Here is a 24,801-nt window from a genome sequence, read left to right as displayed (position 1 = left end):
CGTGTCTTGAGAACCCCAAAAGCATCCTCCGTTAAGTGCGGACCTCACAGTGGTTCTGGCTGTTTCCACAACTTAAGGAGCAAGAACTGAACAGACCTGCCTCCAAAAGTGTGGGCGGCAGGACACGTGCCCGGAGTGTAGCTGGAGAACTGGGTCCACGCGTCCTGGATGCTCCCACTGTGAGGGGCAGAGAGGGGGTCTTGGGCTCCGGAGACACATGATCCCCCCACCCCTGCACTCCCAGGGACCTCCAGGCAGATGTGCTTCCCCTGACAACGGAGATGACGCGAAAGGTCTTTTTTATGGTGCTTTGAAATCTGGAGTCCTCAGAGCTTCTATCCGCAGGGCCCACTATGGCTTTCTGGCCCGTAAGCTAAGAATGGTTTTCATGTTTTTAAGCGGTTGGAAGAAAAACAAAAGAATATTTCATGGGATGTGAAAATTACATAAAATTCAAATTTCAGGAGCGCCTGTTGTAGCTCAGCAGAAATGAATCTGACTAGCATCCATGAGGACATAGGTTTGATCCCTGGCCTCTTTCAGTGGGTTAAGGATCCGGCATTGCTGTGAGCTGTGGTGTAGGTAGCAGACGAGGCTTGGATCTGGCATTGCTGTGGCTGTGGTGTAGGCCAGCGGCTACAGCTCTGATTTAACCCCAGCCTGGGAACTTTCATATGCCATGGGTGCAGCCCTAGAAAGACCAAAAAAAAAAAAAAAAAAAAAAAAAATCAAATTTCAGTGTCCATAACATTTCACTGCACAGAGCCATGCCCCTTGGCTGTTGGGCTGCCATAATGAAATGCCACAGAACCGAGGGTGTAATCTTTTCCTCAAAGATCTGGAGGCAGGAAGTCTGAGATGCAGGTGCTGGCAGACTCAGCGTTTGGGGAGGGCTCCCCTCTGGGCTTGAGCCTTCTCCCTGTGCCCTCACTCGGCAGAGATGGAGCTTGCTCTGCCTCTCCTTATGAAGGTACCAACCCGTGACAGGACCCCGTCCTCATGACACCCTCTAAACCCAGTCGCCTCCCGAAGACTCCAGCTCCAAATACCATCCCCCTGGGAATCAGGGCGTCAATGTATGAATTTGGGGGGACAAACACGCAGGCCCTGACCCTTATTCCTGAATCATCCACAACCGCTTTCAGGCCACGCGGCAGAGCCGAGGGCCTGGACGGAGACTGCACAGGCTGCAAGGCTAAACCGCTTACTCCCAGGTCCTTTGGAGCAAAGGTCTGCCGAGCCCTGTTCTAGGAGTTACTGGGACCTCTAGGAGGCCACACCTCCCTCCTGGAGTGACAAGGCCACCGGCACCCTTTGCACACCCCCCCCCCCCCGGAGCCACAGACCACCCCCCCAACCCCATCAAGCCCCACGTGCCCACAGCTGCTTCCTGGGCCCAAGTCAGGGACCGTACCTCTCTCCAAGTGGTGCTCCAGTTAAGAGAGGTCACAGCCCGAGCCCTCGCCCCACGCGCCCTCTCCGTCCCTGGTATCGGTTCACCTCCTGCATTCGGCTGTAGCTTGGGTGGTTTGGTGACTGTTAGCCAACCCTGGGATTCGGGTGAGAGTTCATTGTTATGAGATCACAACGTCCTCTCCGGGGACTGGACACTAATCCGGTTTAATAACTGATGCTCAGAAGCAGACCCACTTCAAAGGCGGGCAATGCAAACCATTTTGCCCGCCCCTGTTCAAAACTGCCCTGGGGCGGGGGCGGGGAGGCAAAGTCAGTGGCAGGTGTCAACGCGGGAGCCTGGAGGGGCCATGTGTCCCAGTCCTGGGGGATCCACCTGCATCCTGCGGCCCCCACCTCGGGCGCGGTGGTCTCTGGGAGACGTCATAGAGGTTCAGAGCACGCTTGAAAAGCTCCCTGCACCATTTCCCCTGGGAGATTCTTCCCCTGTGACATGTTACGTACACTTTACAGGTGCTCAGGAGAGGCCAGGTGGAAACACCTAATCAGATTCAGGACTGGGTGCCACGTCCATTGAAAGGATCCCCTTTGGAGTTCCCATCGTGGCCCCGCAGTAATGAACCCAACTAGTATCCATGGGGACGTGGGTTCGATCCCTGGCTTTGCTCAGTGGGCTAAGGATCTGGCGTTGCTGTGAGCTATGGTGTAGGTCACAGATGAGGCTTGGATCCTGCTGGCAGCTGCAGCTCTGATTGGACCCCTAGACTAGGAACTTCCATATGCCGAAGGTGTGGACCTAAAATGCCAAAAAAAAAAAAAGGATCCTTTTCCTCCCGGGTGCGGGGTCGGGGGGACGATGATGTGCTGTGTGGCTGGAGGATTGAAAGGCTCCCCATGACTTGTGGCGGCTGAATGGGGGACCCCAAGGAGGGAAAGGGGACCCCAAGAGGTCCTTCTCCACCCTGCCCAGTGGGGTCCCGCCTGTTCTTCCTCCTCAGAGGTCTGGGGAACAGAACAGGGACGGGGGCAGCAAGTAGGGCCTGGGGGGGCTGACAGCTGCAGCTGGTCACCTGCGAGGCAGAGGTTCACCATGTGATTCAAATGTGCCCGCCCCAAAGATGCTCCAAGAGCCAAAGAAATCTAGTTACTGTGGCATTTTATTTTTTTTTTTTTATGGCCACTCCTGTGGCATATGGAAGTTCCCAGACGAGGAGCTGAATCAGAGCTACAGACGACACCACAGCCACAGGAACGCGGGAACTGAGCTGCATCTGTGACCTACGCTGCAGCTTGTGGCAATGCTGGATCCTTAACCTACTGAATGAGGCCAGGCATTGAACCTTCATTCTCGTGGATACTAGTCAGGTTCTTTTTTTTTTTTTTTTGCCATTTCTAGGGCCACTCCCATGGCTAGGGGGTTCCCAGGCTAGGGGTCGAATCGGAGCTGTAACCACCCGCCTACGCCAGAGCCACAGCAACGCTGGATCCTGAACCCACTGAGCGAGGCCAGGGATCGAATCGGCAACCTCATGGTTCCTAGTCGGATGCGTTAACCACTGAGCCACGACGGAACTCCATTAGTCAGGTTCTTAATCCACTGAGCCACAAGGGGAACTCCAGGGTTTTTAAAAAACATCTCTAAAGCCCCAAATCCACACCAGCACACTAAACGCCACCACACACAAGCCCGTTTCATTGGTAGCTGTTTTCTGGTGGAGAGGACACCTCCCTAGGCTGCTTGAGCATCTGATGGAAAGACCTCTAGGTGGGGGAGGGCAAATCTGTGCCTCACAGAGCGGCGATGTTTTGGGCTTTGCTGGTCTCTGCTGTGTGCATGCAGCCAGAGACCATTTGTGAGTGCGAGGGTGTGGCCCTGCTCCAACAAAACCTTCTTTACAAAAATAGGCAGTGGGAGTGCCCACTGTGGTGCAGCAGGTTAAGAATCTGACTGCAGCTGCTTGGGTCACTGCGGAGGCTGGGGTTCAACTCCCGGTCCAGGGCAGTGGGTTAAAAGCACTGGCATTGCTACAGGTGTGGCGTAGGTCACAGCCGCAGCTCACATTCAATCCTTGGCCTGGGAACTTCCATATGCTGTGGGCGCAGCCCTAAAACAAACATACAAGCCAGCAGGTGGTGGGCTGGATGTGGTCCTTAGAACTTTGATCTCTGACATTATAAAAGGAGGTAACATCCACCAAAATGAAATAAAGACAACGGTGGGTCCTTCTGATGTCCACAGCACGACCAGCGCTGTGGTGTCCTTCTGTGGGGACATTCTTGTTGGGAAGGGGACCCCCTCAGTGGCCCCCATGCTGCCTGCTGGCCGAGCCCCTGACCTCGTTGCTCAGTGGGAGGAGAGGGGGGCACAGAAGCTCCTGTGCTCTGAGTCCTCATTAACCTGCTTTTACCGAGCTGGTCATTCTGATTTACCATCAGACCACGGGCCTGATTAATCTGTCCCCAGGCCACACGTAAAGCCACCCTCCCAGCCGCTCCCACAACGCCGCTCGCAGGGGACAGCTGGCCATGGACGCAGGCTGCTGCCTCTGACGCTGGACTATTTTTGGTAACTCTTCCTGCCTCATTTATTTTTGATTTGAATTTTGCTCATACAGACTGCGTCTTCTTCCCCCCCCTGCCCCGAGATGGAACAAGCATAGTATTTTTAAACCCTGCTGGTCATGCCTCGGTGCGGCCCCTGGAGGGCGCTGACCGAGGTGGGGCCACCGGCCATCTCTCCTAGACACGGTGACCACTCGGTTCTGGGGAAAGGCTGGCCCTCCGGGGTCCTGCACTGAAGCTAGGCTTTGAAGAGTGTGGTGGGCCCAGGACGTCCTGGGGCCTTGGAGTGGTGCGGGTGGAGGACACGCTGGACGCCCACCTGAGCAGCCCTCCTGGGCGGGGACCCGTCCAGGCTGCTGGTGACCGAGTGCAGTGAGGGTGGGGCGCTGGGATGAAGAGTTTCACTGCACTGACTCACTGCAGCCTGCACCCCACAGCCCGTGAGCTTGGTACTGTCTGTTACCGACCACCGATGACAGCTGTGGAAACCAAGGCTCAGAGAGAAACTGGCCTGCCTGCAGCCACCTGGCGGTGCTGGGGGTCCCTGTCTGATCCACTGCCCTGTGCTGCCACCAGCAAGGATGAAGCAACCTTAGTTCCCCTCCTGAGAGGGGTGGGATGGCCACGCTTTCCAGGATGAGAGGGCAAAGGCGGGGGTGGGGGTTTTGTTAGGAGACCAGCAAGGACCCAGGGCTGAGCCAGGGAAGCAGAGCGAGCTGGAGGTTGGAGGTCGTTCCAGCTGCTCCTTCCTGGGGCCTGGGTTTCCCGCAGTCTCTGCGCCTCCTCCAACGGGTCTCACTGTGGGAGAGCGAGGCCCGCACAGGCCCGGGTCAGGACCTCAGGCTACCGCTGGACCCCAGTCCCTACCAGGTCTGGAGTCCCAAGCAGGATGGCCACCGGGTCATGAGGCAGGTACAGAGCCAGGCAGCTCACGGGCACACAGGTACGTGCATGAGTGCACATGCGCACACACCACCTCCACCACCTCCATCACCTTCACCTCCACCACCTTCACCTTTACCTCCTCCATCAGCTCCACCTCCACCACCTCCACCGCCACCACCTCCATCAACTTCACCTCCACCACCTCTGCCTCCACCTCCATCACTGCCACCTTCACCTCCATCACCTTCACCTCCACCACCTTCACCTTTACCTCCTCCGTCAGCTCCACCTCCACCACCTCCACCGCCACCACCTCCATCAACTTCACCTCCACCACCTATGCCTCCACCTCTATCACCACCACCTTCACCTCCATCACCTTCACCTCCATCACCTTCACCTCCACCTCCTTCACCTCCACCTCCTTCACCTCCACCTCCACCACCTTCACCTTCGTCACCTCCACCTCCATCATTTCCACCACCTCCTTTACCTCTACCACCTCTACAGCCTCCACCTCTAGCATATCCACCACCTTCCCCCAGGCTGGTTCCTCCTCCTCAAGCACTGCTGCTTTGGAATCTTCCCCTTACCGCCAGTCCTCTGAGTTTCAGTTCTCACCTCCTAAGAGCCCCTCGGCTGCACCTTCAGCCTGCTCTCTGGCCTGAGTGCCAGGTTCAGACGCTTGGCTGCCTGTTGGCGCCGTCCGTCCACACGACTTTCCCTGGAACATTCTCTCTCCTGCCCATCTCCACTGCCAGCCTCAGGTTGTCCACTCACTGCCGCAGTCCCATTCCTATTTCTTTTTTCTTTTTTTTTTTTAGGGCTGCACTCGTGGCACATGGAGGTTCCCAGGCTAGGGGTCTAATTGGAGCTGCAGCTGCCGGTCTATACCACAGCCACAGCAATGCAGGATCTGAGCCGCATCTGTGACCTACACCACAGCTCATGGCCACGCTGGATCCTTAACCCACCAAGCAAGACCAGGGATCAAACCTGTGTTCTCTTGGATACTCGTTGGGTTCCCTAACCACTGAACCATGATGGGAACTCCCCCATTCCTATTTCTTAAAGGCAGAAGGCCATGCTTCCTGCGAAGCCCTCAGTGGCTGCCCAGGGCCTCAGCATCGGCTTGGTCCTGCCTGCATTTCCAGCTTTGCTCCCTCTTCACCAGCCCTCCTGCCCACCTGACTTCCAGCACATACCTGGCCTGGGGTGTACCTGTCTGCCGCATCCCCGGGGCACCCCTGCCTGTGGCAGCCTCTGCCCTTGTTTCTGCTGTTCCCTCAGGGAGGCGGGCACTGTGTCTCCCCATCTGCTGGGGACGTCACCAGGCTCAGAGTCAAATGCCATGGCCGCTTTCTCGGCCTGCACGGGTCGCCCCACACTATCGGCAACAGCGGGGAAGGGGTTGGCACTTTTCACTTCTAACACCTCTACCAACCTGCGTCTTCTAAACGACCCACCCGAAGCTCTACGGAACAAATAGCTGGGGTGGGTCTACCTGACTCCACAGCCAACAATCTTTTTTTTTTTTTTTTCCTTTTTAGGGCTACACATGTGGCATATGAAAGTTCCTGGGCTAGAGGTTGAATTGGAGCTGCAGCTGCCGGCCTACACCACAGCCACAGCCACACGATTTGAGCTGCATCTGTGAACTGAGCAGCAGCTTGCGGCAACGCCGGATCCTTAACCCACTGAGTGAGGTCAGGGATTGAACCTGCGTCCTCATGGATACTAGTCAGATTCATTTCCACTGTGGCACAATGGGAACTCCCCAAAGGCAACACTCTTAACACAACATCATGCATTTTTTTTTTTTTTTTTTGGCTGCGCCTGCAGCATATAGAACTTCCCGAGCCAGAGACCGAACCTTTGCCATAGCAGTGACAAAGCCACATCCTTAACCCACTAGGTCATTAGGGAACTCCAACCTCACGCCATTTTTGTGGCCTTCTATAAATGATTTCTGGAGAAGTATGCTCCCTAGAGCTTTCTGGTTTCAAGCTTCGACAACTGAATGCCAGCCCAACCCCTGGGCACCCTCATCCCCAGGAAAACTTTGTCCCCTCCTTGCCTACAGTCAACTGGGAGACACACGGGGCTTTCCTATCTCTTACAGTCACCTGAGCAGGATGGAGGAAGGACTCCCCGACTTGCCCTTAGAACCTGAAGAACACCGGACCAGGCATTCCACCTGTGAACAGAGGAATGGGGGTGACCAGGGGGGGAGAAGCAGACAGCAGAGCCCGCAATTCCCAGAAAACAAGCCAGTGGTTCACCCATGGATCCCCAAGGCAAGAAATTTCCATCTGTGTGTCCTGGTCACACTGGAGATAGTTCTTGAACATAATATCTATCTACCTATTTTTCCAGTTATCTTTGAATTATGACAATTATGCTGGATTTCCTCTCATTGCTGGAACAGCAAGTTTCATTTCAAGATAACCTTACTTAAGAGAAAAGTTTAAGCAGCTATAAGAGAACTGCAAAGTCAGAAACAGGACTGGCAATTAATGACTCACATCATCAGATGAAAGGCTCACGACCGGAGTGTGCAAATACTTGCCAAACAGGGAGCCAGACAGAGACAAGAGGGAACTGAGTGCAGGAGAGACAGGGCTTCCTGAGACCTGTGGCCTCAGAACCTCATGCCCAGAAATCCTAGGAGAAGGCACGGAGACTCCACCATGGATCCACAGGGCAAAAGTGAATCCCAGGTCATCACGCAGCTCTTTTTCCCCCCTTGGCCACGCCCATGGCATGCGGAAGTTCCCGGGCCAGGGAACGAATCTGAGCCACAGCAGAGACATGAGGTCCTTAACCTGCTGAGCCACCAGGGAGCTCCACCATGCAGCTCTTTCTTTTCCTTAAACTAATTTTCCATCCCCTCCCTTTCGTGAGTGTCAGTGTTCCTCCAATTACAAGAAGTTTATCAGGAGGACTAGGGAGGGACCAGAGCCTGGCAGGATGGCAAGTTCCAGGCCGGCCCTGGAGGAAGCTCTGATGGGGGGTCTGGCTGGGGGATGTGCTTCTGAAGGTGTCTGCGTGTGTGTGCACACACACACACGCGTGCACACATGGGCCCACTCCACCCCATCAGCTAAGCTTTGCTGCCTGCTCAGGTACCCAGAGAGATGCCAGGGAAGGCATCTCCTTCCTCGGGCCTGATACTCTACCCCAGGCCAGGCCAGGAGGGTGGCGCCCAGCTTCCTGGGTGTGGTAGGACCTGCGACCTCATAGCCCACGTCCCAGGTGGTCCCAGGCCAGCCTGGTTGGCCTCCAGCTGCTCTGAAAAGCACAGCTTCCCCAGGGCAGGTGAAGAGCTGGGGGGGTGACCCAGATGCCCACCAGAGCACACTGCAAACAGAGACTCCCACACCTCTGTGGGGTGGGGGTGGGGCAGAGGGGCTGGGCCGACCCCACCTCCCCTGGGATTTCCTGCCTCAACAGCCACTCCTAGAGCAGGGGCAGGCGGGGCTCCTCCAGAGAGCCAGGTTCCATCAAGCCCAGGGGCATCTTCCCGCCAGGCAGCCCCAGGCCGGAGTCCCCCCTCTCCCCCCCGCATAAACCAGCATGGGGAGCTGGGGTGCGGGTCAGGGGGCCACACGCAGTGTGTGAGATCTGTGCAGAGCTGTCATCCTCCCGACATTCCTCCGCCCCCGTCTCTTCCCACACCAGAGCACTTCTTCCCCGTTCTGGTGTCGGGATCAGCCGAGCTCACCCTTCAGAGAGGACAGCTCCTTAAAGGGCAGCAGTACGAGAGGGATCTGTCCCCAGTGCTGGCCTCCAGCAGGGGGATAGGGTGCTTCCCGGAGGGCCTTTCCCTGGTGAAACCCAAGCCGAACAGAAAACAAGCTGCAGATCTCAATGACCCACCTCCAGGATTCCCGCCCCATTGGTGGCAGCGAGGGGATCGGGGTGAGGTAGCGGCTCCTGGCCCCCCACACTCACCAGCTCCCTTGGGGGTGGCCATGCAATTCCAGAGGGCTCCGGGCAGCACCCACGGGCCGCACTGAGCCCAGGGCGCCCTGCAGAACCAGGCCTGCCGCATCTCCAGCACCTGAGACCTGGCTGCTGCTGCAGTGACATGAGTACCTGGCCGGGCGTCATGGACAGAACCTCCGCATCCACCTCTGAGCAGGATGATCAATGAAGCCCAGGGACTGAGGCGGGGGCGGGGGGGGGGGGGAAGGGGAGGCTTGTGCTCGGACCTCCCCTCCCCCGAAGTGGTAAGTGCCACAGCTAATCTGGTTTTCCCCACTGCTTCCAAGCATCCGTGGGAAGAGGCACAGGGAAATGCATGGTCTCCCATCACAAGCAGACCGAGGTGGGAAGGGCCCCCCTTGCCAGTGATGACGGCTCTGATTCCTGCCTCCATGCAAAGCCTGACTCAGCAGCTGACACAGGAGGGAGCGGCTCCAAGCTGTTCCCTGTCTGGGGAGGAGGGGTAGGTTATAACTGCTCCCCCCACCCCCCAGGAAGGGAACAGGAGGGAGAGGCCAGCTTGGAGGGACGGTCTCCGAGTCGGTGCCCTCTTGTGCCACCAAGCAGTCCCCGGACACTTGGCCCTCCCCCAGGGCTGGTGGGGTCTCTTGCTCTCCAGAGTCCTAGACAGTCCACACCCTGGGGCCTTCCAAGCCAGGCAGGGAGGCCTGGGGGGCGGTGGGTGTCCCTGTCTTACTCGCGGTGGTAACACTAGGGGGCTGGTGGCCAGCTGTGGGGGCGGGGGCTGCCTACTTCTGGGCAACCCCACGCAGGGACCTCTGGCTGCCGTGTCCAGCCAGCCTGTCCCCTGTACTTGGCATGGTGACTGGCACAGCAAAAGGCTGACTGTCCATGGCTGGTCCCCCCAAATCCACGTGGTGACACACACGGTGGTGCTGGGTTCTTGGACTTTAGGTGGGTTTCAAGGGCGACCCTTGGAAGTTGGCGGCCACGGGAGTTCCTGTTGTGGCTCAGCGGTAACGAACACAACTAGTATCCATGAGGTGGCAGGTTTGATTCCTGGCCTTGCTCAGTGGGTTAAGGATCCGGTGTTGCTGTGAGCTGTGGCGTAGGTCGCAAACGAGGCTCAGATCCTGCGTTGCTGGGGCTGTGGTGTAGGCTGGCAGCTGTAGCTCCAATTCAACCCCTAGCCTGGGAATCTCCACGTGCCACAGGTGCAGAGCAAAAAAGCAAACAAAACAAAAACCAAAAAGCTGGGGGCCAGCCCTGGTGCTACTTGCAGAAGAAATAGGGGCCTGAGGAGGGGGCTGCTTGGCAGACAATGTGTCTGATGGGTTGGGGCCCCAAAGGCCGTAGCATGAACCCGCCCCTTCCCCAGGGAGGCACCGGCTGGCATCCCGAAGGGGGCTCTCTCTGAGCGCCTCCCATTTGCCCTCAGTGGCACATGCTGCCCTGGCTCACCTGCTCACCCTCAGGTGAGTTCCTGTAAGAGATGGCCCTAGGCTGCTGGGCCCACTGCTCTGAGCCAGGAAGGGGGCTGCCGCTAAGTATGCTGGCAGGAGTGGCAGGGAGACCCCGTGCAGCCTCCGACTCCTCACTGCGGGCCAACTCTGGCATAACTGCCGGCTTTCCAGCAAGCTGACCCGACACAGCCCCGCTGGGCGCCAGGGCCACACCACCCTCCCGCCCTCTCACCCCTCGGCCGGTAACAGCCGATGTGCAGTCCCTGCCAAGGCGGGAGAAGCAGCTTCTGGAGGGGGCCCTGGGGGTGGTGAGGGATCGATGGCACAAACCCACTGTGGTGGGTCAAACGCTGCCCCCCCCACCCCCAAAAGACATGTCAAGGCCCTGATCCCTGGTATCTGTGGCAAAGGGTCTTGGCAGGTGTAGTTAAAGTGAGGTCACCCAGGATTAGGGTGGGCCCTAAATTCAGTGACGGGCTTCCTTACGAGAGGAGAAGATACGGATGCAGAGAAGGAGGCGTGAGACGGGCGCAGAGGTTGGGGTCTGACAAAGCCAGCGACGCCAAGGATGGCAGCCCACATGTGGACAAGGGCCTGGGACAGACCTGTGCTCAGAGCCTCCGAAGGGAACCAACCCCGCATACACCTTGATTTTATTTATTTACATAGTTATTTTGTCTTTTTTTGGCTGCGCCAGTGGCATATGGAAGTTCCTGGGCTAGGAGTCCAATGGGAGATTGCAGCTGCCAGCTTATGCCACAGTCACAGCAAGGCTGAATCCAAGCCTCATCTGCAACCCATGCTGCAGCTTGTAGCAACACTGGATCCTTAACCCACTGAGCGAGGCCAGGGATCGAATCTGCATCCTCACGGAGACTCTATCAGGTTCGTAACCCGCTGAGCCACAAGGGGAACTCCGACAGCTTGATTTTAGACTTTCGGCCTCCAGAGCCATGAGCGCATAAATTTGGAGTCACCTTGTTTGTGGTCATTTGTCCAGCAGCCCTAGGAAACAAACCCACTGGCTAACATTTGCAACCCTCTAGCTTTAGCAGGTTGTGTGCCAAGCCTTACCCCCGGGTAAGTGACGTTTTGCTGGTGGTGGTGGGGGCTGTGCCCCCAGCCCTGGCTTACTTCCATGCTTTGAGGGGAGGGGGAGTTTACAGGGAAATTTCTGCAGCCTCCCTGCCTAAGCGTCTGTGCACAGGCTCCCGGGGGCCCTCCCCGCTCTCCAGGGGACGGTGAGAATAAATAACAAATGGTTTCAAAGAGGATTACGGTGCTGGGACCACGTGACAGAGGCATGAAAGATTAATATCTTGACCAGGCAGCACTGCGCTGGTGATTTGAAAGCCAGCTTTACTCCGCCACATCCATTAAAGGCTCTGCTGAATTAAAAGATATGCAAAAGAAAGCCATCAGGCCTGCTGCCTTTGCCATCACATCATTAACAGAAAAAAAGAAAAAAAGAGTTTTTAAATGAAAACACGCATGGTGGGTGAGGTCGCGAAGACGCCACACCCGTGGGACACTGCTGCTTCGGGGGTACGTGGCACCATCTTTTAGGAAAGTGATGGGGTCGTAGAAGTCCATAGCCTGGGACCCAGAAACCCTACTTATTTAAATGTATCCGAACCGTTCAAAAGAGGAAATAGACGTAGATGCGCGCTGGCCCTCACAGCAGCCTTATCTGGAGCACGGAAAAAATGCTAAATCCTTAAGGAAATACGGTTTAAGGGAATTATGGGAAAATCATAGGATGCAACTCGGTCCCACACGGCGTTGTCCACCTGTGTGGGAAAGTGCCTGGGCAGTAATGACTGGGGGGCACAGAGAGCCCCCCAACTTGGTGGGCAGGAGGGAGAGAAGACAGAGAGTGGGAAGGGGTCCCGCTTCCCAACCTGCCTCAGACTCGGTGACTCCCTCCTGGTGGAAGGGTCCGTGTCACAAGGCAGGGAAAGAGAGACCCCTGGGGTAACCCTGGGAGCCTCCCACAAGGCCCTGCTAACAGCAAGCTGGGGGCTGGGCTGGGCTTTCACGGTGACCCTGGCCCAAGGCAAGGCCAAGGGGGAGCCTCTGTCCCCTTACTGAGGCCACCTGGGGCCCCAGGTCCCCTGGACCCGAGGTAAAGCATGGACCTCACTCTCCCCCAGGAAGCACCTGCTCCTGGGGTGGCTGCGGGATTAACAGCAGTGCTCGTAAGGTTTAAGCAAGAGCCCGACAGAGCAGGTGGGAGATGAATGGCAGCTGCGGATGCAGTGACGGGTCCGAAGTCCCTGTCCTCTTCCTTCTCATCTCCGCCATCACCGTCCTGACTGGCATCCTCAGCATTGCCATGACGTCACCATGGTAACCATCACCGCCGCCATCACCCTTATCCCCACCATCACCATCAGCATCATTTTCCAGCATCATCTAAACCGCCTGACTCCTTCCTGCGGTGGGGCAAAGGCTCTCAGCTGCCCAGCCTCCCTCCTGGAGGCCCCTGGCTCCCCTGGAAACCTGCTCACGGGACTGTAGGCTTCTCGGGCTGCCGCCTGGGGCCACTCAATCTGGATGCCCTGGGACGGTTTCCGCAGTTAGAGGGAATTATCTTTGCATAATTAAGTGGCTCTGCTATAAACACAGGAGCAGCATCCTGGCTGCTGGGCACCGAGCATGCGGTCTGTTCAGGGAGGCTGTGGGGCTGCAGGACATGGCTCATCTGTCCAGATGCCAGGCGGCTGGGAGCCTGGGGCCATTGGCCTAAGATGCCAGCCCCTGGACCACAGCTACCTCAGCTCACAGGCTCTGAGCACCTGGCTTTGTCTCAGCTGCAAAGCTGCATCCCTGCCGACTGCATCCCTGGCTGGGTGCCAGGCCCCAGAGGCCACGACCGCTCTGCCTTCCCGGGAGCACTGCTTGTTGTTCAGGGTGTGGCAGGGCTGTGCCCTGGGGGGTAAGATAGCCTTTGCGGAGGACCCATCAGTGGGGTGGCCAGCCTGGGAGAAATGGCACAAGGGAGCTCAGGCTCAGTGCCATAGCTTCCGCTTAAGGACTCAAAGCTCACCAGGTGGCCCGGGCATCGTGGGTCAGCTCTTCCAATTGTGGCTTCCAGGGCTCCTGGAGGGGACTGGAGTATTACCTTTCCACAGCTCTGAGCCCTGGATGTCAAAGCCGGGAGGGGATGGGAGGTGAGGGCAGTGGCCCCATGCCTGTGATGTGCAGGCTCCAAGAACCTTGGGCTCTGGGCGTCTGGGGGTCTGGGGAAGCAGCCTGGGTCATGTGAGTGTTCCTTGGGCCCGAAGTGGGGGTGATGGTCCTGGTGGTCCTGCCCTCGCACCAGAAGTGGTCACCGCCACCTACAGGGCAGTGAGCATCTCCCTGGAGGACCAGTGGGAGGGGGGAGGCCGGGGTTGGGGGATGCAGGAGCACCCCAGAAGTGGTCTGATGCACAGAGGCCATCCTGGAGAGGATTTGGCACAAGGTTTGGTTTCTGCCTGGTGCAGGGTAGGGGGGTTCCCTTCAATGATGGCCTGAGTCAGGTGGTAGCTGCCAGTCTGCAGACCCTTCCAGCTCTGCAGAGGGTGGCCCTGAGGGGTGGATGGGACCTGCCTGTGCTGTTTCCTACCTGCTCTGCCTTCTGGGGATGGGGGCTCCATTATTCCTGAGAGTCTGCTTCTGCCACGAGCCTGCCCACGGGCTGAGCCAAGGGTACAGAGGTGATGGGACAGAAGCATTCCATTCTCATGGGGCATATTCTTTTTTTTTTTTTTTTTTTCCTAGGGCCACACCTGGGGCACATGGAGGTTCCCAGGCCAGGGGTCCAATCAGAGCTGTAGCTGCCGGCCTACACCACAGCCACGACAACACGGGATCCAAGCTGCATCTGCGACCTACACTACAGCTCACGGCAACGCCAGATTCTTAACCCACTGAGCGAGGCCAGGGATCGAATCCACAACCTCACGGTTCCTAGTCTGATTCGTTAACCACTGAGCCACGATGGGAACACCTCATGGTGCATATTCTATTTTTTGTTTTTAGCTGTACCCGCGGCACACGGAAGTTCCTGAGCCAGGGATTGAATCCGAGCAGCATCTGCGATCTACACCACAGCTGCAGCAGCAACAGATCCTTAACCCACTGCGCCTGGCTGGGACTCGAACCTGCAATCCTCCAAAAACAAGCCGAATCATGAACCCACTGCGCCACAGCGGGAACCCCAGGGGCTCACATTCTAGGAGGGACTGGACTTTGGTAGCAGTGGCCACCCTGGAGCGTTGCTCAGAGAGACCTACAGGATGCTGGCGAGAAGGCTCCAGGGGAGGGTGCACAGGCTGGCGGCCAGAGAGCCACGCGGTGGCCCCTCCTGCCAAGCATGATTCCTCCCCTGGCCCTGAAACGAGGAGGCAGCACCTCAGGTGTCACCTGAGGGCCACTGGCTGGAGGAGCCCAGGGACCGCAGCCCTGCAGCAATGAAGGAAATAAAGACCCATAATGGTTCAAATGCTGGCTCGCCCAGGGCTGCTTTAGAGACCAGGGGTTCTGCCTGAGCCTGGGAACAGGTGCCCTCTCGTCCCCTTGAGGGACTAGGGGAGGGTCCCCTGGCCTGTGTCCCCACCCCGGCCACAGGGTTCTTGCTTGCAGAGCTTTGGATGACTGCGTAGGGTAGCAACTGCCGCCTCCTCTCCTGCTGCTCACAAAGGCTGCCACCCAGGGACCCACATGGCTGTACCATGGGGCTGAGCCAGGCCCTTGGCACCCATACAGCCCAGCAGGTGGCTGGGAGCTTCCAGCAGTTCCCTAGTTACCATGGTTACCATGCTGCAGGAGGGTGGGTGGGAACCCTCTCCTCCATATCCCTCCCAGCGGTACCCCAGTGGGCTTTGCCAGAACCTTCCAGCCCTGGGAGAGGCAGGGAGAGAGGGTCTAGCCGGGCAAGGCTTTTTAGGTGTGTGTGTGTCCTGGGGGGTTGTAGCCATCACGGTGGCTGGAGCAGCTCAGGGCTCCTGAGGGAACCATAGGCGTGGGGTAGGGCTGGGGGCCTCGAGGGACCCAGTCAGCTTCCTTTCCCCCACTCTGGGCAATGACCCAGCTCAGCCCCACAGGGGAGGCAGGAGGCATCTTCTAAAGATGAGTGCCCCCAAAGATCTTCCCTCCCCCAGCCTGGCGTCCCCCTCCCAAGGCCCCAGTACCCCTCAGGCCGTCCCTGCGCCTCTGGGCTCAGATCCCCCTGCCAGAAGACTGCCCTGTCCTTTCTCCCCTGTTACCCCTGCGGAGCCACGGTGGCTTCGGGTCTGGTTCCAGCCTCGCCTCCTTCCTTCCTGACCACATGTGTGCACATGGCCCTGTTGCGCCCCAAGTGGCGCCTCCGTGGGTTGGACCGCACGTCTCCTCCCCCGCCGACTGTGGGTCCCGAGAGCAGAGGTCTCGTCTACACACCCACTTCTGGGGCAGTGAAGGAAGAGTGACCTTGAGCACAGGTCTCACCTGCACAAAGCTGGGGTGGGGGTGGGGTCTCTCCTACGAGCAGCCACAGCCCCTGGAGTTACAACATCTGGCCCAGGGTGGCCAATGTGCCTCCTCTGAACAGGTCCTTTATCTAGGAAGAGGGTCCACATTTATCCCATAGGAGCCGCCGGTGCGCCATGAGCGGCCTTGCCCAAGCCCGTGTCTTTTTTTTTTTTTGTCTTTTTGCCTTTTCTAGGGCCGCTCCCGCGGCATATGGAGGTTCACAGGCTAGGGGTCTAATTGGAGCTGTAGCCACTGGCCTACACCACAGTCGTAGCAACGCGGGATCCGAGCAGCGTCTGTGACCTACACCACAGCTCACGGCAATGCCGGATCCTTAACCCGCTGAGCAAGGCCAGGGATTGAACCTGCAACCTCATGGTTCCCAGTCGGATTTGTTAACCACTGTGCCACGGCGGGAACTCCTCAAGCCTGTGTCTCTCAAGATGAAGTGGGAGCCCCAGAGTCGCCAAAGTGCCCTGGCCAGGATGCAGGTGGGTGTAAATAGGAGGTGCCCCCTGCTCCTGGGAGTCCAAGTACCTGGTGTCCCTGCAGAAAGGTGGCACTGTCCTGTTGGGGTTTGCAATCTCTATTCCGGGCGTCCCCGTGTCCTTGGCAAGAGCAAAGGGACAGGGATGGATCCGGGCCTCCTGGGCTGGGTGACAGACACCTTCTCCTCCATGAGAGACAAAGGAGATACCCCGCCCCCAGTGGGGGGAGGCTCAGGAGCGGGGGAGGGGAGATGTCACAGGCTTAGTAGCGAGTAACAGGCCCTCGTGGGGAGTGGGGGGACAGGCGATGGGGGGAGCCCACATTGGCCACACCACGCGGGACAGGTGCTCGGAGTCAGCATCCCACCCAAGCCAGTTCCAGGAGGACAGGGACACCACCAGCAAGAGCATCCCCCCACCCACCAAGGATAAAAGCGCGACTTGGGTTTGAACACTGACAAAGGGCAGCGGGTCACCCATAGAAAGAGGGCTTCCTGTGTCCCAGAGCCTCGACCCCACGAAGAGAGCCCATCAGAGTGTCCAACGGTCAAGGCGCGTTTCCCTGGGCTCCACCGGAGGGAGAAGTGGAAGCGGGAAAGTTCACGAGAACCCGGGGGCTGTTTCTCAAAGTGCAGCCTCAGAACCCCGGGCCAGGGGCTGGCGAACCAGCCTGCTAAGCTGCACCAGGACCTGCAGGGGCTTTTGTGGGCACTGCTCTCCGTGACCCTGGTGGGTGCCCCGGGGGTCAGGATGGCCCAGCACCTCCAGGGCCACTGGAGGGCCCCCCCACCAAATCTGTTCTTACTCTCTGTAATCACACTAGATGCAGAGCCATCAGTGAGGCAAGAAGGAGCAGCCTGACCCCATCATTCACAGGTGTCCCCAGCAATGCCCCCATCAGGGCAGGACGCAGAATCACGCACCATGGAAACAATCTCTTATGACAGGACAGGCTGAGAGGATGTGGCCCAGGGCCTCAGTTAACCAGAACGTGACTTCTCTTCCCACCAACCTGCTGGCCCCTGGAGCCCATGGCCCTCCCCTCCCCTCCCTCCCATTTCTCTGGAGCCACTCAGGCAGCAGAGCGCAAAGGTCGGGAGAGCGGGCACTGGCACCCTTGGGCTGGCGCCCGACCCAAGTCCAGACCCTGACTCCTCCTTGAGCCTGCTCTGTGACCTCAGCACAGTCACCTCGGCTTTCAGTGCCTTTCTGAACAAGTTCAATGGGGACAATGGCAGCTACTGGACTTGAAGGACGGGGTGAAGTCTCGGCTTGTGCACCTGTTACGGGAGCAGCTCCACTGCCTCCCCTCTCAGTGGAGACCGTGGCCCTGGCAGCTTGGGGCCCGCCGGAGGCAGCGGACCTGCCCCCACCCTCTAGGCCCCCTCCTCCTGGGCTCTGGGACAACCCGGGGCTTTTTCCCTGCTGTCTGGACCTTCAAGTTTCTGCTCAAATCCTGCACTCACGGCCACTCCCTGGGCCCCACCTCCTGGGTGACCTTGTCCACTGTCAGGGCTGGGACTGGTGGGTGGGAGGCAATCACCTCTGGTTCGACCCCCTGGGCTCCCTTCTCAATGCTGCAGCCGTGACTGGCCGAGGCACAAACCTTGGACGCCATGAGGCGGGGTCAGCGTGCTGCTTCCTGGGCAGCCTCAGTGGACCCAGCGATGAGAGGCTGAGGGTCCCGGGCCCCCCCGATCCCGGTTCCACAGGGGTTTGGCTGGGAGGCCCTCCTGCCTCTTCATCCTATTCACCTCTCCAGACAGGTTTATGGGGTCCCGCTGGGGCTAGAGTAGAACCCACAACAGACCTCAGGACCACACGTGGCCTCCCCCGCCGTCCCAGGCAGTCCTCACCCCACGCGGTGGACACGGCTGCCTCTCCTATCCTGGGGTGGACACGTCAATGTCACTGCTGGCTCCAAAGCCCCCAGGGGTCCAAGGGCTGGTCTCTCGGACCCTAGTTCTTACGCCCCCCCCCCCGACCCCCGGAACATACCAATGCCCAACCTGCCAGGTCCTGGCCAGAGCCCCCTCCCAGACGGTCCTTCCCCAGCTTGGCCATCACAACCCCGCCTCCTTTCCAGGTCTGGTCACATGTCACCCACCTGTCCCCCATCTCTCCTCTGTCAGCAGAGGCTTCTCTAACTGTCCCTGGTCTGTGGTGACTGCAGCCCTTTCCTGGCTCCGGGCCCCCAGAGGTAGAGGTTAGGGGGGCCTTGTTTAAGGTCTGGGGATTCAAAGGTCTGCCGCTAAGGCCCTTCCCCGTCAGTGGTGGTAACAGGTTTTAAATAATGTTGACATATTCTAATTTACTTTTCAATGCGTGGATTCATCAGAATTCCCCTGTCCACACATCAAGGGATTTCCGAGCCTCCTCTATCGAGAGGGGGCAGGAAGGGCACCGTGTTCCAGAGAGCCCCTGGAAGCTCAGGAAGCCAAGGTTCCCAGGCAGAATTCTAGATCCTTCTGCCCTGGGCTACACTTGACAGCTCGTGGATGTCAGCTGGAGTTGGCGCTGAAAGATCCAATGGCTGAGGGGTTGGATGTGACAACACATTGCTCTGGGGAGGGTGGGCGTGCTCGGGGCGGGGCTCTGCAGCCCCCCTGGCGCCCAAGGGCCACTGCACAGGCTGCAGGTGGGCGCCGGGCACGAGGCCTGGGGTAGGGAGGTCGGGGTGAGGGCTGCTCCTCCACTCACAGTGAGGTTGTGTTCCGCAGTGACAGTAACGGGCTCTCCTGCAACGAAAGCCATCAGCTGGGCTCTCCCAGGCTGCTCCCCTAGAGAACGCAGCCCCCCCAACCCCGTGGGCTCACGTAATGACTCAGGAGGGGACCCTGAGGTTTCCTGGGAGCCACCTGGGCTCCAGGTGGGGGGAAACTTTGGGCTCGGTCTGTGACCCGAGGCAGAGGGTGGGAGCTGACAAACACTTAGCGGCCGTGCTGTGCGAGGGACTGTCCTTAGGCCTCTGCCTGTGCTACCTCGTCCCCCCATCCCGACAGAGGGAGACACGGGCGCGGAGCCAAGAGCCCAGGAGAGTGAGAGCTGGTTCTCCACCGGCGGCCACAAGCCAAGGCCAGTGACACAGGGCCCTGCGGCCAAGTCCCAGGGTCCATGGGACCCAAGAAGTGGCTCGCTCAGTGGGGAAACTAGCCCAGCCACAAACGGTTTGCTGGAGTGTCTGGAACCGGTGCAGGGATGGAGAAGGAGAAACGTGCACTTGGCATTCAGCTGCTGAGGTGGAGGATGGAGCGCAGATCAAGTGGGGGGGAAGCCCCCTAACGGGGCTGCAGGGCGTGGAGGGGGTGTGTGTGGGGGAGCCCCCAGCCATCTCTGCTCTTCCCGCCTCCCAGTCCTAGTTCACCTGCAGCCTGCCTGTGAGCTGAGTGAGCAGGAGGACGGGCTACCTGCGAGGGGGACCTTCAAGGGAGGCGGGTGTCAGGGGCGCAGGAAAAGAGGGACACAGGAAAAGAGAGACACAGACAACCCCGCAGGAACCAGGGCTCTAACTCTAATGGGGGCAAACTGTGGAGCAGGGAGTGGCTTCCCGAGACCCTGCCCTGTGGGCTCTGACTTCACAGGGCACACTCGGGGGAAGGGGAGGGGGAAGCTGGCGGTGCTGGGCTCAGAGTGCACCCTTCAGTGTACAGGGAGAGGAACCTGGCTCCGTCTGAGCCCTATGGGATGTGGCGAAAGGTAAGAAACTCAGCAGCGGCTCCCATCTGCGGGCAGGGTAACTCCCGTTCCTGCCAAGCCAGCGAGGATGGAAAGCCTTGAGCCCCCTGAAGTGACCAGACAACCACCTGGCCCCATGTGCATTCTCTCCTGGAGAAGCCCCGTCCCTTTGTCTCCTCTGCACTGGCCGAGCCAAGGACCCCATCTCCTGAGTGGCCCCAAAGAAAGGGGGGACAGCGAGTGGGGGTGCTAAGCATGCTGAGCTTCCCATTCATGAGAAGGGCGGTCTCTATGTCCCTCGGGAGCTGGGACTGAAGCTGATCCAGCCCGTTGGAGGAGACACCTTTGTGGGGGGGGAAGGTGAGGACTCCTGCCACTAGCCGATGAGCTGGAGCTGGGGCGGGGGTGGGCAGGGGGCCGGGTGCAGTGGGAACAGATTCCAGGCTTCCTGACACCCAGGAAGTGGGGTCCATCTGCCTCGCCCCAGCTCTGTGCCTGTTTCCTGTGCAGGCCAACCAGCCTCCCTGGCAGGGGTGTTCAGGGCTATGCACAGGCACCTGCAGGGAAACAAGGCCAAAGCACAGAGTCCTTTCGTCGCTTTCAACTCACCCTGCCATCCCTTTGATGACATCTTGGGAACCACAGGGCCCTTGCTCTGGGGACCTGCCGGGGGGGGGGGGGCAGGATAGGGCCGCCCAGACTTCTCTGTGGTTGGTGGCATCTCCTGCTCCTGTCGGCCCCAGTGACTCAGGGTGCTGTTTCCTCCACCCATGTCAGCACCGCCTCACAACTGCTTGCCAAAGGGTGGCTGGGCAGGGGGTCGGCGGGTCCATGGGGTGTCGTTTTACTCCGAGAGGAAGAACGAGTGAAGGGGCCTGCCTCAGTCTGGCGGCAGGTATGGGGCCCGACCCAGCCCACCTCTGAGCGACCTTGGAGAAGCCAGGGCCTCTGGCTTCTGTTAACTCCTCCAAAAGGGGACACGCCCAAGACCCCTGCAGCACATGCATGTTTGCTGGGACCCCTGGCTGCTGGGAGGGCTGGAGGGAGGGGTGGGGTCTCTGGTCCGGGACACCTTCAGAGCTGGTCCTCCCTGAATGTGGCCTGAAGTGCCACTCTTCTGCCCGTTTATTCAGGGACTCGAGGAAACTGCTCTGGCTCCGGGACCTTTGGCGATGGAGTATTTGCTCAAGGTCATGGAGAGTTTAGTCAAGGACTAAACACACACGCTCCTTCCATCCGGAGTCCTGGGAATCCAAAGACACTCCCCCGGGTTCTAGCAGCCCAGAGGCCTTCCTTCGCCCACTCTCCTTTGCCACACGCGGTGCTGCCCAGTTGCCATGGACCCAGCACCAACAAACAGGAAAGTTGAGAGGAGGCCCCCTCCCTCACCGGAAACTGCCACCAAAACTTGTGCCACTCACTTCCTCCTGAATCATTTGGGGTTTAGCCGATCATGAAGGAGGAAAGAAGGCCAGCCCATGGTGTGACGTCTCTGGGTCTACCCCACCCTAGAGCTTGCTCATCCCATGAGCCCCAGTGACCCTCACAGGACAAGGAGTGGTGGCCGTCTTGTCATGCCTCCTGTGTGCCAACCGCTTTCTGCCTACTCATAACCATCCAGCCACAAGACTGGGTTTCACACTGTGCATGACCCTTTGCCCCCCTCCCTGGTGCCCTGGCATCAAGCCGTGCCCCGTGTCTGTCGACAGGCGCAGCCGTGAGAGGCACAGAGCCCTGGGCTTTGTCATGGGAAGCCTCCAGCAGGCTGCTTTCGAGGCAGGAAGGTGCTGCAACCCAAACACCCTCAGCGTCATTGAGGCCCGGTGTGGGCTTGGAGAGCGTTCCTGACGGACGGGACCCGGGGGCCAATGCCCTCTGGGCCCCCTGTGGCAGCACAGGGACAGGAGCCCAGGAACTGCACAGCAGCCTGGGCTCTGCAGGTAGATGCAAATGCCAAGCGGCAATCTGGAGGGTAGATGCAATGGCCCTCACGCGGGTGTCCAAACCCTGCAGCAGCATGGGGCCTGAATGCGGTGTGGCTAGCAGAGCAGGAGCTTGCTCTTGGCATTGCAAGGCGGATGGCGTTTTTTGAGGGGGAGGAGAAGTTGCAGAGAAAGAAGAAATCCTGACACGACAGACAGCTGTGGCCTGAACTTGGTGTTCTGGCTCCTCAGACGTGGATGTATTAATTTCCATAAATGCTAAGAGCCCATTTCCCCAAGAGCTATTACTTCTGTCATCTCCCTTGGATGTCTTTCAACCCCGGGCAGACAAGTGAAAGAGAGGAAAAGGCAGCCTCCCCTGGTGGGTTCCCTGGTCCCCAACCCTGTCCCCATCAGGCAGTTCAGGACTGTTTGCTAATGTGGCCCCTCTAAATGCAGGGTCAAGACCTCCTGCCTTCAGCCTGACAACCAGGTCCTTATCCTGCCAGGAGGTAAAGAGAGTTACCAGCCCCAAAAACGCTGAATCACAAAGTGAGGCTGAGCAGGAAAGTGGGGGTTGGGTGGGGAGGGAGACGGTGGACAGGGGGGGGAAAGTAGGGAAGGGTGCTAAGGGACTTTCCACCTGGAGCCCCCCCAAGATGCTCTAGACAGACTGCAGACCCTACAGGAGCCCTCAGGACAAATGCCAAGAAGAGCAGAGCTGGGGTAGGCTGCCTGGATGGGAGGGTGGGAAGGTGGACAGGTACACTACAGCTACTGCAGCAGGAAGCCCTGCAGCAGCTGGGTCTCTGTGTCCTGCGACCTTCGTCCTGCGGGAGCAGGAGCAGGAGCAGGTAGGGAATGTGGGGAGCAAAGAAGCTGAAGATGGGGTAGGGGCATAGGGACCAGGGTGGGGACGGGTGTATAGGCAGCCAGACGAACTGGTGCAGGAAGGGAGCGCCAAGGTCTTGGAGAGCAGGGCAAGGTGGGAAGAGGGCGCCCACGGGGGAAGACCTACAGACTGGGCACGGAATGGGTGGGAAGATGGTGCCAGGAACCTGGAAGGAGAGGCAGCGTGAGCCTTCAGGAGCAACAAGGAGAGGAGAGATGCGGAGGACTTGGACCAAGAGCCCTCCGATGGGGATGCGCAGAACCGGGAGAGGAGACGGGAAGGGGGATGGGGCAGGGGGAGGCGAGGCTGCGGTAAGAGGAGGGGGCAGAGACGGGACCAGAGGGATGAAGTTTGGGGCAGGGGTCGGGGATGGAGCTAAAGGGTCGGGCGGGTTGGCAGAACGGGCAGGCAAGAGAGGACGGGATGGGGGAAGGGAGATGATGGAGAGGGAAGTGAGCCGGCTGGAGAGGAGGTGAGGATGGAGGCGGGAGCGGCGACGCGCTGGGGAAGAGGAGATGGAGAGTCGGCGCGGGCCTCGCGGGTGCCCGCCGCCGCTCTCCCGGCGCACTGCTGTGTATTGCGCGGAAGGCCGGGGTCTCCCCCTGCACTCACCTGGGGGGGCTCCAGCTCCGGATCCTCTGCCCCGTTCCGGATCTTCCTTCCCGCCCTGCCCTTGCGACTTTAGCGCCCCCGAATCCCGCTTGCTCCACCAGGTTCCGCCCGCAGCATCTTCACCTCGTGGGACGCCCGGGGCCACGCCTCTGCGAGGCTCTCATTGGCTAGCCTTCACGCCAATCAAACCCCTATTGGCTGAAGGCTCGCGGGCAATGCAAATCAGGACGAGCCCGCCGCCGCGCTGATTGGCTAGCGCTCGCGGAGCGGAGCCCCTGGATTTGGGCTCTGATTGGTCCCACCGCTCTGCTGACGACAGCGACTGGGGGCGGGTCCTTCCCTTTCCAAGGCTCCTCCGGCGAGTGGCAGCAGATCGGGCGCTTCTCGGCCGATTTTCTGCCTGCTGGGCCTGCGGCTCTGGTGGGCATTGGCCGGCCGCCGGGCCCCTGGATCCATCTGGGGTGCATTTCCTCGAAAGCGTGGGCCTCGAAGCCCCGGGGCGGGCGCGGCCGCGGCTGGCGCGTCTCCTAGGTAACGCCGCCCGCCGCGGGCGAAACCACTTCGGCTGGCGCCGTGGGGGAGGTTGGCCGCGGCCTGGAGGCGCGCTGGGCCGCCAAGCGGGCTGGGGCTTCCAGCCCGGAGTTGGGGTGCTTCTTGAGTTTCTCGGCGGGGGCCTGGTACCTGCAGGGCGCGGCAGTCGGGCGGGCGCGGGGTATGCCCGCGTCGGTCACACCTCCCCTCCCCCTTCGTTGACACTTGGTGCGGCCTCGGCCGCTGGTCCTGTAAGGGTAAGGGGGCTTTTGGGGGCTCAACCTCTGCACTCTGCCCCTTGACTCAGCGCCCCCTTTGCGGCCCTCCAGCTTAAGGCGAGCGCGGTGTGGCCGGCCTGGGATTGCTGAGATCACGGCGTTGGCCCTCATTTTTCTCCGGCCGGACCCGTGCTGAGGGTCCCTGCTTTGCCTGTCTCTGCTGGGAGCCTTTCCCGGTTGGGTGCCTGCCCGCTACTGGCCCTGAAGATCCGTCCCGGCGACGCCTCCCATTGGAGGTCTGGCCTTCTCTGGCCCTCGCAGGAGGCCCTGCCCGCCTATAGCCTCCCCCTGGAGCTGCTCTCGCCTTCCCCTCCGCTGTCCAGCCCGCTGATCCCCTGACCGCCTCTGAGCTCCGCACCTGGGCCCTTCACCGGGCCGGAATGGTCGCTCTCCTGCTTGCTTTTTAAGACTCAGAGGCCCCACCTTTGCACATCTCTTCCACGCCTGTCTCAATGGAAGACAACTGCGTTTGCAGACCTGGTCCTGCCTTCAGTGTGGCAGTGTGTCATTTTGGTTGAAGGACAGGAAGGAAGCCTGGCCTCTCGAGGCTGTGTGGTTGGAAAAGATGTGCTTTAGATGGCTGGATACTCGCCCAGGGTTCCAATCCAGGTCTCCACGACAGCGCCTTGTGGTTTT

At 59.5% G+C, this 24,801-nt stretch overlaps 1 protein-coding gene and 1 long non-coding RNA gene across 17 annotated transcripts in view; one reads left to right on the top strand and one right to left on the bottom strand.

Annotated features, from left to right (window-relative positions):
• Positions 1–23,441, bottom strand: part of KCNAB2 (potassium voltage-gated channel subfamily A regulatory beta subunit 2) — an 88,547-nt gene extending 65,106 nt beyond the window's left edge. For all 4 annotated transcript variants that reach the window (XM_021095239.2, XM_021095244.2, XM_021095242.2 and 1 more), the window contains exon 1: positions 23,357–23,441. The gene's annotated coding sequence lies outside the window, so the exon portion shown is untranslated. The remainder of the gene's footprint in view (positions 1–23,356) is intronic.
• Positions 23,442–23,691: 250 nt separating this feature from the next.
• LOC102166225 (nephrocystin-4) overlaps positions 23,692–24,801 on the top strand; it is a 112,930-nt gene continuing 111,820 nt past the window's right edge. For 8 of the 13 annotated variants that reach the window (XR_002344866.2, XR_002344867.2, XR_002344865.2 and 5 more), the window contains exon 1: positions 23,692–23,887. This is a non-coding gene — a long non-coding RNA (nephrocystin-4). The other 5 variants (XR_014806982.1, XR_002344864.2, XR_014806986.1 and 2 more) reach the window with 2 other exon arrangements.

Source organism: Sus scrofa, chromosome 6, assembly GCF_054392235.1.
Source record: "Sus scrofa isolate SSC_HxYL_T2T_F1_AM1 chromosome 6, Sscrofa_HxYL_maternal_Yorkshire_Landrace_v2.0, whole genome shotgun sequence".
NCBI lineage: Eukaryota > Metazoa > Chordata > Mammalia > Artiodactyla > Suidae > Sus > Sus scrofa.
This window is presented reverse-complemented; position numbering and strand designations above follow the sequence as displayed.